The following is a 12,023-nucleotide window of genomic DNA, read 5'->3' on the forward strand; positions in this document are numbered from 1 at the left end:
AAATAGGGTTTCCATCCGTCTGGTTTTGACGGATCAGATGTCAGCGGACATGTCTCCACTAACATCCGATGCCCCAGAGAGATGAATGGGGTGTCCGTTTAGATCAAGCCAAAAAAACTGACAGGCGGATCTGAATGGACTCCATGTGTGAAAGGGGCCTAAAGGATAAGTTCACCTTTAAAGAAGAAAAAAAAAAAAATGCACATATTTTGGGAGGAGAAAAATCTGCATTTACAATTTATTTCTGCAGGAGCCTGGAAAGAACGGTGGATTTGATTTTAATCACTAGTAAAAAGGCTTGATTTAAATCAAATTTTTTAAAGTGCAACTGTCCTCTGTCCGTCAGGAGCTCCTCCTCCTCCGACACCCTGTTGACTCAACAACAGTCCCATTCACTTTATTGGGACAGCTGGTAATGTGGCAGTGACACAACAAGGTGAGGGACGTGCCGGCAGCAAGTTAGTGGATGCCCGCTAACAGGCGCTGCCATGATGGGTCTGAAATGACAGGTGCTGCTTAAACTTAAGGACTCATTCTTGCTGGTAGTTGGTGAGAAATTATATGAATGCATCAATGCAGTGCATGTTATCTCAGCTTGCATTCACTGAATGAGTTTACCAAAAGTTTAAATATTGCAGAATATACAGCCTCGTGCTACATACAGTGCATCCCGAAAGTATTCACAGCACTTCACTTTCTCCACACTAGGTTATGCTACAGCTTTATTCCAAAATGTATTAAATTCATTATTTTCCTGAAAATTCTACAAACAATCCCCCATAATGACAATGTGAAAGAAGTTGGTTTGAAATCTTTGCAAATTAAAAAAAAAAGAAAAAAAAATCCCATGTACATAAGTATTCACAGCCTTTTTTGAAGCACCTTTGGCACCAATTACAGCCTTAAAGTGGAGTTCCGGCCTATTTTGCAACTTTAGCGATTCCAGGAGTGCTCGCTATGCTGATCAACAATTGGGCATTTTCAATTTTTTTCGGGGGTCCCTTACCTTATTTTCAGGGCATTTTTTATTGTACTTCCTCCTTCTCCCCCCCCCTCTGTGGCCACGGCCACCGACATCATTTCCGACCTTTGCATTGCATCCTGGGAGCAGTTTGTCATCACTCCCAGGAGGCTGGAATCAGGAAGAATTCCCAGAACACTCCCTGGAATCAGGAAGAAGGACACAGCAGATTACACTGTGGCTTCAGATGCCCACGTCTAAGATGGCCACGCCCAGACAATGTTTTTAAAAGTAAGATTTTGACTAAAATTCAATACTGTACACCTTGTAAAGTATGAGAATAGCGGTTCTGTAAAGGGCGATGGATTAGTATTATTGGGGTATTTTAGGCCGAAACTCCGCTTTAAGTATTTTTGAGTATGATGCTACAAGCTTGGCACACCTATTTTTGGGCAGCTTCTCCCATTCTTCTTTGCAGGACCTCCCAAGCGCCATCAGGTTGGATGGGGAGCGTCAGTGCACAGCCATATTTTTTAGATCTCTCCAGAGATGTTCAATAGGTCTAGGCTCTGGCTTGGCCACTTAAGAACATTCAGAGTTGCCCTGTAGCCATTCTTTTGTTATCTTGGCTGTGTGCTTAGGGTTGTTTCGCCCCAGTCTGAGGTGCAGAACGTTCTGAAGCAGGTTTTCAGCAAGGATTTCTCTGTATATTGCTGCATTCATCTTTCCCTCAATTCGGACTAGTCTCCCAGTTCCTGCCACTGAAAAACATCCTCACAGCATGATGCTGCCACCACCATCATCATCATGATTTCTGTAGGGATGGTATTGACCAGGTGATAAGTACCTGGTTTCCTCCAGACACGACGCTTGCCATTCAGGCCAAAGTGTTCAATCTTAGTTTCATCAGACCAGAGAATTTTGTGTCTCATGGTCTGAGTGTCCTTCAGGTGCCTTTTAGCAAACTCCAGGCGGGCTGTCATGTGCCTTTTACTTAGGAGTGGCTTCAGTCTGGCCACTCTACCATACAGGCCTGATTGGTGGAGTGCGGCAGAGATGGTTGTTGTTCTGGAAGGTTCTCCTCTCCCCACAGAGAAATGCTGGAGCTCTGTCAGTGACCATCGGGTTCTTGGTCATCTCCCTGATTCAGGCCCTCCTCCCCCATACGCTCAGGCGGCCTGCTCTAGGTAGAATTCTGGTGGTTCCAAACTTCTTCCATTTACGGACTTACTGTGGTCATTGGGACCTTCAATGCAGCAGAAATTTTTCTGTACCCTTCCCAAGATCTGTGCCTCTATACAATCCTGTCGCGGAGGTCTACAGACAATTCCTCGGCTTGGTTTGTGCTCTGACACGCACTATTAAAGGCCCGTACACATGTACCGATTGTTGGCTGTAAATTTTCGGCCAACGTCCGATTGTCGGCTTGTTAGTATGATGCTTCCGACAACCGACTTTTCGGCCGAACAAAATCTGGTGTGCATGCTATAAAATTTTTGTTGGCAGTCAGCAGAACGGCCGATTGTTCGTCAGTCAGTACAGATTTCGGCCGACAAAAATGTGATGATCAAGACTGGGCATGCTCAGTGAAGAAAAAAACACACGGAAAGTAAACCAGCACATGACATCACTTCTGAAGTTAGTTGTTGTTGGCCGACAAAATTTGTGTGCAGTCTAGAGCACATTTCAACCAACACAACAACACTGGACAAAAGACGGCCGATCAGTCGGCCAACAATCAGTACGTGTGTACGGGGCTTAAATGTGGGACTTAAAGCGGAGTTCCGGGCACAAAAACGATTTTTTTTTTGTGCCCCTCCGCTAGGTAGAGCTCACCTGAAAAGGAATTGGATAGTTATTTTTATTTTTTTTTGTTTACTCACCTTTTTATTGAAGATCGTAAATACTCACCTATGACTGCTTCCTCCTCCAGCGCCGAGGCTCACCCCGTCACTTCCTGGCTTGCAATGATTCCTGGGAGCTGAACGTCATAGCTCCCAGGAATCAATGCGACGGCACCGGCCCCGCTTGTCATTTCCGGGCGACGCCGCACCATGCCCAGAAGCTGTTTAGGAATGCGGCGCCGCACCGGAAGTGACGAGAGGGGCCGGTGCAGTGCATTCTGGGACACGAAGACGCGGAAGAAGACAGAGAAGAGGACCGCGCCGGCTTCAGCTGCCCACAACAGAGATGGTAACGCTGTGGAAGAAATTTTCAAAGTAAGTATTTCTTCTAAAAGGTAAGTGCGAACCGGGACAGATCAGAGGCTAGCCATTGTGGAATGTACTAGCCCTGACTGTCCCGGGGGTATGTTCAGCAAAAAAATCATTTCTGTGCCCGGAACTCCGCTTTAATATAGACAGGTGTGTGCTTTTCCATGTCCAATCAACTGAATTTACCAAAGGTGGACTCCAATCAAGTTGTAGAAACATCTCAAGGATGATTAGTGGAAACAGAATGCACCTGGGCAATTTTGAGTGTCATGGCAAAGGCTGTGAATACTTATGTACATGGCATTTTTTTTTTTTTATAAATTTGCAAAGATTTCAAACAAACTTATTTCACATTGTGTCATTATGGGGTATTTGTAGAATTTTGAGGAAAATAATACATTTAATCCATTTTGGCAAAGAGCTGTGACATAAAATGCGGAAAAAGTGAAGCGCTGTGAATACTTTCCGGATGCACTGTAACTAAGCTCCATTTCATGCTGAATAAACGTATTACATAGAAAACTATATTTACATACATTTTTACTTCAAAAGCATTTCAGTACAATAAATTTGATAAAAATCTGAATATGAAGAAAAAAAAAAAAAAAAAAAAGAAGTCAGATTTAGATCAATTTTTATCCACCCTTCTGGAAAGCATCACACCCATGATCAGGGGTTGAAGGTCAGGCTTGCTGTTCACACTGCTCTTATACAAGCTGTGTGAAACTGGCCATACATTATACAATTGTCTTGTTTAATTTCCTTTTGATTTACCTTCAACTATGTAGTGAAGGACCTCCATGATTGCATACAAAATGAAAGTGTTTAGGTTTGATCTCATATTATATGGTTTTGGTAACTCTAAGTGCCGGTTCACACTACCGCGACTTGTCAGCCTGACAAGTCGCGGTCCGTCGCGTCCCATATGGCGCTTTTCCACTGCATGGAACCGTACCGGTTCGGCCCGCTTTTGTGCTTTTCCACTGCGGTACCGCATGGTATAGGGTCGGAACGGTTCGGTACGGTACGGTATAGGTTTGCTTTTCCACTGCATGGAACCGAATGGTACGGTACGGTACGGCTCTGAAAAAACAGTACCTACTCGATTGTGGTTCCAACAGGTACCAAACTGGTACCATATCCCACAATCCTTTGCATGCAGTCACTACTAGCCACTGATTGGTCAGAGAATCACACCCACCCCGTTGTTATCCCACCCACTTAACTTTAGTACTACTTTAGTGGAAAAGCAAACCTATACCGTACCGTACCGAACCGTTCCGACACTATACCATGCGGTACCGCAGTGGAAAAGCAAACCGGGCCAAGCAGGGCCGAGTAGAGCCGAGCCGGTACTTGCAGTGGAAAAGTGCCAATAGTGTAGTACAGGAACGGTTCTAATAGGAGTGACACAAGTCGCTCCGACTTAGAAAAAGGGTCCTGTACTACTTCGGTGGCGACCTGGGGCAACTTGCATAGACATTCATTTTATGAAGTCCGGGCAAGTCGTGCCGAAGTCGCGCTGCACGCGACTTCACAGGTCGCCCCCGAAGTCGTGCCGCTGCAGTGTGAACCGGCACTAAAGGAAAATTGTACAAGAGTATTGCATATTGTATGGCCAGCCTGAGGTATAGAATGTAGCAATCAGGGTAATAGGAGGTGGGAGGAAGGCCTGTGTCACAGAAACTTCAGCATGTAAATGAGCAATGTGAAAAGAAAGCTTTGACAAAGCATTTGCAGAGATTTCAGCAAGTTTTATTGAAGCTTTTGAAGTCCCATTCAGCTCCAGTTTGTAATTGTTGAGCACAGATCCTAATGGGAGTGCTGATTGCCACTTTAGGCTGGGTTCACATACATGCAAATTGGATGTGTTTTACACAGCATCCCATTCGTATATCATGTGACCGCATTTCAATGGAGCCCAATCACCCATGCCCAGGCCTGGAGCGGCTGCAGGGTCCTGTGCGTGTATGAATTCAGGGAAAAATCTGCACCTGAACCGGTGAACACAAACACACAGGACACCGGTATCTTGCCAAAACTCCAACTCACCAAAATCTCCATCCACGTCACTTCCGGTGACCCTACAGCAGGAATAATTGGAGATTTTTTACCAATTAGTATTTTCACAGAAATCTAGCAGCGTAAACACTCCGGTACACTACAATTTGTCGACGTTAGTCTGCCTGCTAGTTGTTTCCGCCTCCACCATTTTGTTGGTTACCAGCAGGAGGGGGAGGAGGAGAACGACTTTAAATGTCCACTCATTATAGCATATACCGGAGTGTATACACTGTCGGTGTTCTGTGAAAACACCAATTGGTCGGAATCTCCAATTATTCTGTATGTACAGTCACTGCAAGTGACGTGATTGGAGATTTCAAGAAGTGCTGAAGCCTGCTAGCAGCCTTCTTAAAGTGGTAATCAGCCATCCCATTAGAATCTGTGTTCAACATTTACAAACTGGAGTTGAATGGGACTTTAAACAACAAAGCTTGATGAAAGCTCTGCAGAGGTGTGCAGGTATAATGTACAGCTGGGGGGGGGGGGGGTCAGGTATAATGTACAGGTGGGGAGGTTATACACAGGTACATGTAGTATACAATGGGGGGGGGGGGGGGTCAGGTATTAATACACAGATACATATAGTATACAATGGGGGGGGGGGGGGGTCAGGTATTAATACACAGATACATATAGCATACAATGGGGGGGGGGGTCAGATATTAATACACAGATACATGTAGTATACAATGGGGGTTGGTCAGGTATTAATACACAGATACATGTAGTATACAATGGGGGGGGGGGGGGTCAGGTATTAATACACAGATACATGTAGTATACAATGGGGGGGGGGGGTCAGGTATTAATACATAGATACATGTAGTATACAATGGGGAGGGGGGTCAGGTATTAATACATAGATACATGTAGTATACAATGGGGGGGGTCAGATATTAATACACAGATACATGTGGTATACAAGGGGGGGGGGGGTCAGATATTAATGCACAGATACATGTAGTATACAATGGGGGGGGGGTCAGGTATTAATACACAGATACATGTAGTATACAATGGGGGGGGGGGGTCAGGTATTAATACACAGATACATGTAGTATACAATGGGGGGGGGGGGTCAGGTATTAATACACAGATACATGTAGTATACAATGGGGGGGGGGGTCAGGTATTAATACACAGATACATGTAGTATACAATGGGGGGGGGGTCAGGTATTAATACACAGATACATGTAGTATACAATGGGGGGGGGGTCAGGTATTAATACATAGATACATGTAGTATACAATGGGGGGGGGTCAGATATTAATGCACAGATACATGTAGTATACAATGGGGGGGGGGGGGGGGGGTCAGGTATTAATACACAGATACATGTAGTATACAATGGGGGGGGGTCAGGTATTAATACACAGATACATGTAGTATACAATGGGGGGGGTCAGATATTAATACACAGATACATGTAGTATACAATGGGGGGGGGGGTCAGGTATTAATACACAGATACATGTAGTATACAATGGAGGGGGGGGTCAGGTATTAATACACAGATACATGTAGTATACAATGGGGGGGGGGGGGGGTCAGGTATTAATACATAGATACATGTAGTATACAATGGGGGGGGGGGGTCAGATATTAATACACAGATACATGTGGTATACAAGGGGGGGGGGGTCAGATATTAATGCACAGATACATGTAGTATACAATGGAGGGGGGGGTCAGGTATTAATACACAGATACATTTAGTATACAATGGAGGGGGGGGTCAGGTATTAATACACAGATACATGTAGTATACAATGGGGGGGGGGGGTCAGGTATTAATACACAGATACATGTAGTATACAATGGGGGGGGGGGCAGAGAACAGAATGATTGGGATTATCAGGGAAGAGTCGTTGTATATAGGGGAGAGATGTATAGATAAGGGGGAGGAGGGGTGCATTGGGAATAGGAAGGATATGGAAAGCTCCCGTATTACCCCCCCCCCGGTCTCGGTTTCTCTCTCACCTCTCCCGGTCTCGGCTCCTCTCCGGATTCTGGGAAGGAGGTGTCGCTGGGTGTCAGGGATCCCACTTCCTGTCTCTCCCGAGCTGACGTCACCAGCGTCACGTGATTATCCCAGCCGCCGATTCCAGGTGGAAAGCTTCGGGTCACATGACCAGTGCGGCGGTGGGAGGGGCGGAGTTCGCCCTGTATTCCGTATATTACCTCCGCAATGTACGACACAGAGCGCTCCTGGGGCACTACAAGTGTCAGCGTGCAATAATTCCATAGGAGGCTCTGCACTAACAAAGGGGCGCAGATAGGCACTAATTAATGTTCAATGGGCGAAGGTGATGTAAAGTAGGCGCTTACCTGGAGAAACTGCTAAGGCGCCAATTGGGAGCAGTGGAAAGCAAGATATTTATGGGTGACGATGATTATATTATTGGGTTTGTGACCCCCAAACAGTAAACGTCTTCTGTATCCCCCTCTGCACCATACACCATGGGGGGTGCAGGACTCACGCACACAGGACGTTTATTTTCCTCCCCCGGGCGCCGTCGCTCCCTATTTTGCATGTATTTGTGTGTGTGTTTGCTCATTTAGCGTTATTCCATTCTATTTGTAATTTGCCAGTATATAAATGTATTCTGGTCATTAGAATGTATTAACGCATTTGAATACACTTGCATTTTTTTTTTCTGCCCAAACACTTCTCTCCTGAATGCTCCGGAGGTGTTTTCTGCGTGTAATCATCTATGTGTGTACGGACACAGAACTACATGGAGGGGGGGTTAGAGGCGGAAAATAAAAAGCTTTGTAAGGGCCTCTGTCTGTCCTCTCTGATACATTATAACTATGTAGAGATCCTGAGATGAGGATATGGGGAAGCCCTGGCCCAGGTCATGCTGGTTACATTGTAACAGCCACCATTCTACTGGATTTGTAACTGCTGCATGATTACAGTTTTCCTGTCTGTCAGCATTTCACTACGTGCAGGCCCATCACTATGGATGACCTCCCACCACAGTAGTGCCCTCATTACATAAGAGATCTCCTCTTCACAGCAGAGGTCTCCTCATCACAGCAGAGATCCTCCCACCACAGCACAAGGCCCCCCTCATTACATAGGAGATCTCCTATTCACATCAGAGATCTCCTCAGCACATCAGAGGTCCCCTCATTACTTAAGAGATCTCCTCAGACATCCCCTCATTACATAAGAGATCTCCTCAGAGTTCCTCCCACTACAGCAGATGTCCCCTCATTACATAAGAGATCTCCTCAGATGTCCTCCCACTACAGCAGATGTCCCCTCATTACATAAGAGATCTCCTCAGATGTCCTCCCACTACAGCAGATGTCCCCTCATTACATAAGAGATCTCCTCAGAGGTCCTCCTACAACAGCAGATGTCCCCTCATTACATAAGAGATCTCATCAGGTGTCCCCTCATTACATAAGAGATCTCCTCAGAGGTCCTCCTACAACAGCAGATGTCCCCTCATTACATAAGAGATCTCATCAGATGTCCCCTCATTACATAAGAGATCTCCTCAGAGGTCCTCCTACAACAGCAGAAGTCCCCTCATTAAATAAGAGATCTCATCAGAGGTCCTCCCACTACAGCAGAAGTTCCCTCATTACATAAGAGATATCATGAGAGGTTCTCCTATCATAGCAGAAGTCCGCTCATTACATAAGAGATCTCCTCAGAGGTCCTCCCGACACAGCATATGTCCCCTCATTATATAAGAGATCTCATGAGAGGGCCTCCCACCACAGTAGAAGTCTCTCATTACATAAGAGATCTCCTACCACAGCAGACGTCCCCTCATTACATAAGAGATCTCCTCAGAGGTCCTCCCACCACAGCAGATGTCCCCTCATTACATAAGAGATCTCCTCAGAGGTCCTCCCACCACAGCAGATGTCCCCTCATTACATAAGAGATCTCCTCAGAGGTCCTCCCACCACAGCAAAGTCCCCTCATTACATAAGAGATCTCCTGAGAGGTCCTCCGACCACAGCAGATGTCCCCTCATTACATAAGAGATCTCAATCAGAGGTCCACCTACCACAGCAGATGTCCCCTCATTATATAAGAGATCTCCTCAGAGGTCCTCCCACCACAGCAGAAGTCCCCTCATTACATAAGAGATCTCCTCAGAGGTCCTCCCACCACAGCAGATGTCCCCTCATTACATAAGAGATCTCCTCAGAGGTCCTCCCACTACAGCAGATGTCCCCTCATTACATAAGAGATCTCATCAGAGGTCCACCTACCACAGCAGATGTCCCCTCATTACATAAGAGATCTCCTCAGAGGTCCTTCCACCACAGCAGAAGTCCCCTCATTACAAAAGAGATCTCTTCAGAGGTCCTCCCACCACAGCCAAAGTCCCCTCATTACATAAGAGATCTCATCAGAGGTTCTCCTATCATAGCAGAAGTCCCCTCATTACATAAGAGATCTCCTCAGAGGTTCTCCCGACACAGCAGAAGTCCCCTCATTACATAAGAGATCTCTTTAGAGGTCCTCCTACAACAGCAGATGTCCCCTCATTAAATAAGAGATCTCATCAGAGGTCCTCCCACTACAGCAGAAGTTCCCTCATTACATAAGAGATATCATGAGAGGTTCTCCTATCATAGCAGAAGTCCGCTCATTACATAAGAGATCTCCTCAGAGGTCCTCCCGACACAGCATATGTCCCCTCATTATATAAGAGATCTCATGAGAGGGCCTCCCACCACAGTAGAAGTCTCTCATTACATAAGAGATCTCCTACCACAGCAGACGTCCCCTCATTACATAAGAGATCTCCTCAGAGGTCCTCCCACCACAGCAGATGTCCCCTCATTACATAAGAGATCTCCTCAGAGGTCCTCCCACCACAGCAAAGTCCCCTCATTACATAAGAGATCTCCTGAGAGGTCCTCCGACCACAGCAAAGTCCCCTCATTACATAAGAGATCTCCTGAGAGGTCCTCCGACCACAGCAGATGTCCCCTCATTACATAAGAGATCTCAATCAGAGGTCCACCTACCACAGCAGATGTCCCCTCATTATATAAGAGATCTCCTCAGAGGTCCTCCCACCACAGCAGAAGTCCCCTCATTACATAAGAGATCTCCTCAGAGGTCCTCCCACCACAGCAGATGTCCCCTCATTACATAAGAGATCTCCTCAGAGGTCCTCCCACTACAGCAGATGTCCCCTCATTACATAAGAGATCTCATCAGAGGTCCACCTACCACAGCAGATGTCCCCTCATTACATAAGAGATCTCCTCAGAGGTCCTTCCACCACAGCAGAAGTCCCCTCATTACAAAAGAGATCTCTTCAGAGGTCCTCCCACCACAGCCAAAGTCCCCTCATTACATAAGAGATCTCCTCAGAGGTTCTCCTATCATAGCAGAAGTCCCCTCATTACATAAGAGATCTCCTCAGAGGTTCTCCCGACACAGCAGAAGTCCCCTCATTACATAAGAGATCTCCTCAGAGGTTCTCCCGACACAGCAGAAGTCCCCTCATTACATAAGAGATCTCTTTAGAGGTTCTCCTATCACAGCAGAAGTCCCCTCATTACATAAGAGATCTCCTCAGAGGTCCTCCTACCACAGCAGAAGTCCCCTCATTACATAAGAATGAGAGATTTATACACACTCGCTGCCCACTTTATTAGGTACACCTGTTAAATGCTTGATAACACAAATTGCTTATCAGCCAATCACATGGCAGCAACCCCATGCATTTCGGCATCTAGACATGGTGAAAATGACTTGCCGAAGTTCAAACCGAGCATCAGAATGGGGAAGAAAGGGGATTTATGTGACATGGCTATTGGTGCCAGACGGGCTGGTCAAATACTGCTGATCTACTGGGATTTTCACGCATAACCATCTCTTGGGTTTACAGTGAATGGTACAAAAAAAGATAAACTATTCAGTGAGTGGCAGTTGTGTGGATATAAATGCCTTGCCGATGTCAGAGGAGAATGAGTAGACTAGTTCTAGATGATAGAAAGGCAACAGTATCTCAAATAACCACTCATTGCAACCAAGATATGAAGAATACCATCTCTGAACGCCCCCCCCCAGCTTCATACACCCCTGCATCTCCATACAACCCCCCCCCAGCTTCATACACCCCTGCATCTCCATACAACCCCCCCCCAGCTTCATACACCCCTGCATCTCCATACAACCCCCCCAGCTTCATACACCCCTGCATCTCCATACAACCCCCCCAGCTTCATACACCCCTCCATCTCCATACCCCCCCAGCTTCATACACCCCTCCATCTCCATACACCCCCCCCAGCTTCATACACCCCTGCATCTCCATACAACCCCCCCCAGCTTCATACACCCCTCCATCTCCATACAACCCCCCCAGCTTCATACACCCCTCCATCTCCATACAACCCCCCCCCAGCTTCATACACCCCTCCATCTCCATACCCCCCCCAGCTTCATACACCCCTCCATCTCCATACCCCCCCCAGCTTCATACACCCCTCCATCTCCATACAACCCCCCCCCAGCTTCATACACCCCTCCATCTCCATACAACCCCCCCCCAGCTTCATACACCCCTCCATCTCCATACCCCCCCAGCTTCATACACCCCTCCATCTCCATACAACCCCCCCCCCAGCTTCATACACCCCTCCATCTCCATACCCCCCCCAGCTTCATACACCCCTCCATCTCCATACCCCCCCCAGCTTCATACACCCCTCCATCTCCATACAACCCCCCATCTCCATACCCCCCAGCTTCATACACCCCTCCATCTCCATACAACCCCCCCAGCTTC

General features: G+C 46.8%; 1 protein-coding gene across 2 annotated transcripts in view; it reads right to left on the reverse strand.

Annotated features, from left to right (window-relative positions):
• Positions 1 to 7,333, reverse strand: part of CTTN (cortactin) — a 103,354-nt gene extending 96,021 nt beyond the window's left edge. For both annotated transcript variants that reach the window (XM_082270069.1, XM_082270068.1), the window contains exon 1: positions 7,222 to 7,333. The gene's annotated coding sequence lies outside the window, so the exon portion shown is untranslated. The remainder of the gene's footprint in view (positions 1 to 7,221) is intronic.
• Between the last annotated feature and the right edge of the window lie 4,690 nt (positions 7,334 to 12,023).

The sequence above is a fragment of the Pelophylax lessonae genome (genome assembly GCF_965119305.1).
Source record: "Pelophylax lessonae genome assembly, chromosome: 10".
In the NCBI taxonomy this organism is placed as follows: domain Eukaryota; kingdom Metazoa; phylum Chordata; class Amphibia; order Anura; family Ranidae; genus Pelophylax; species Pelophylax lessonae.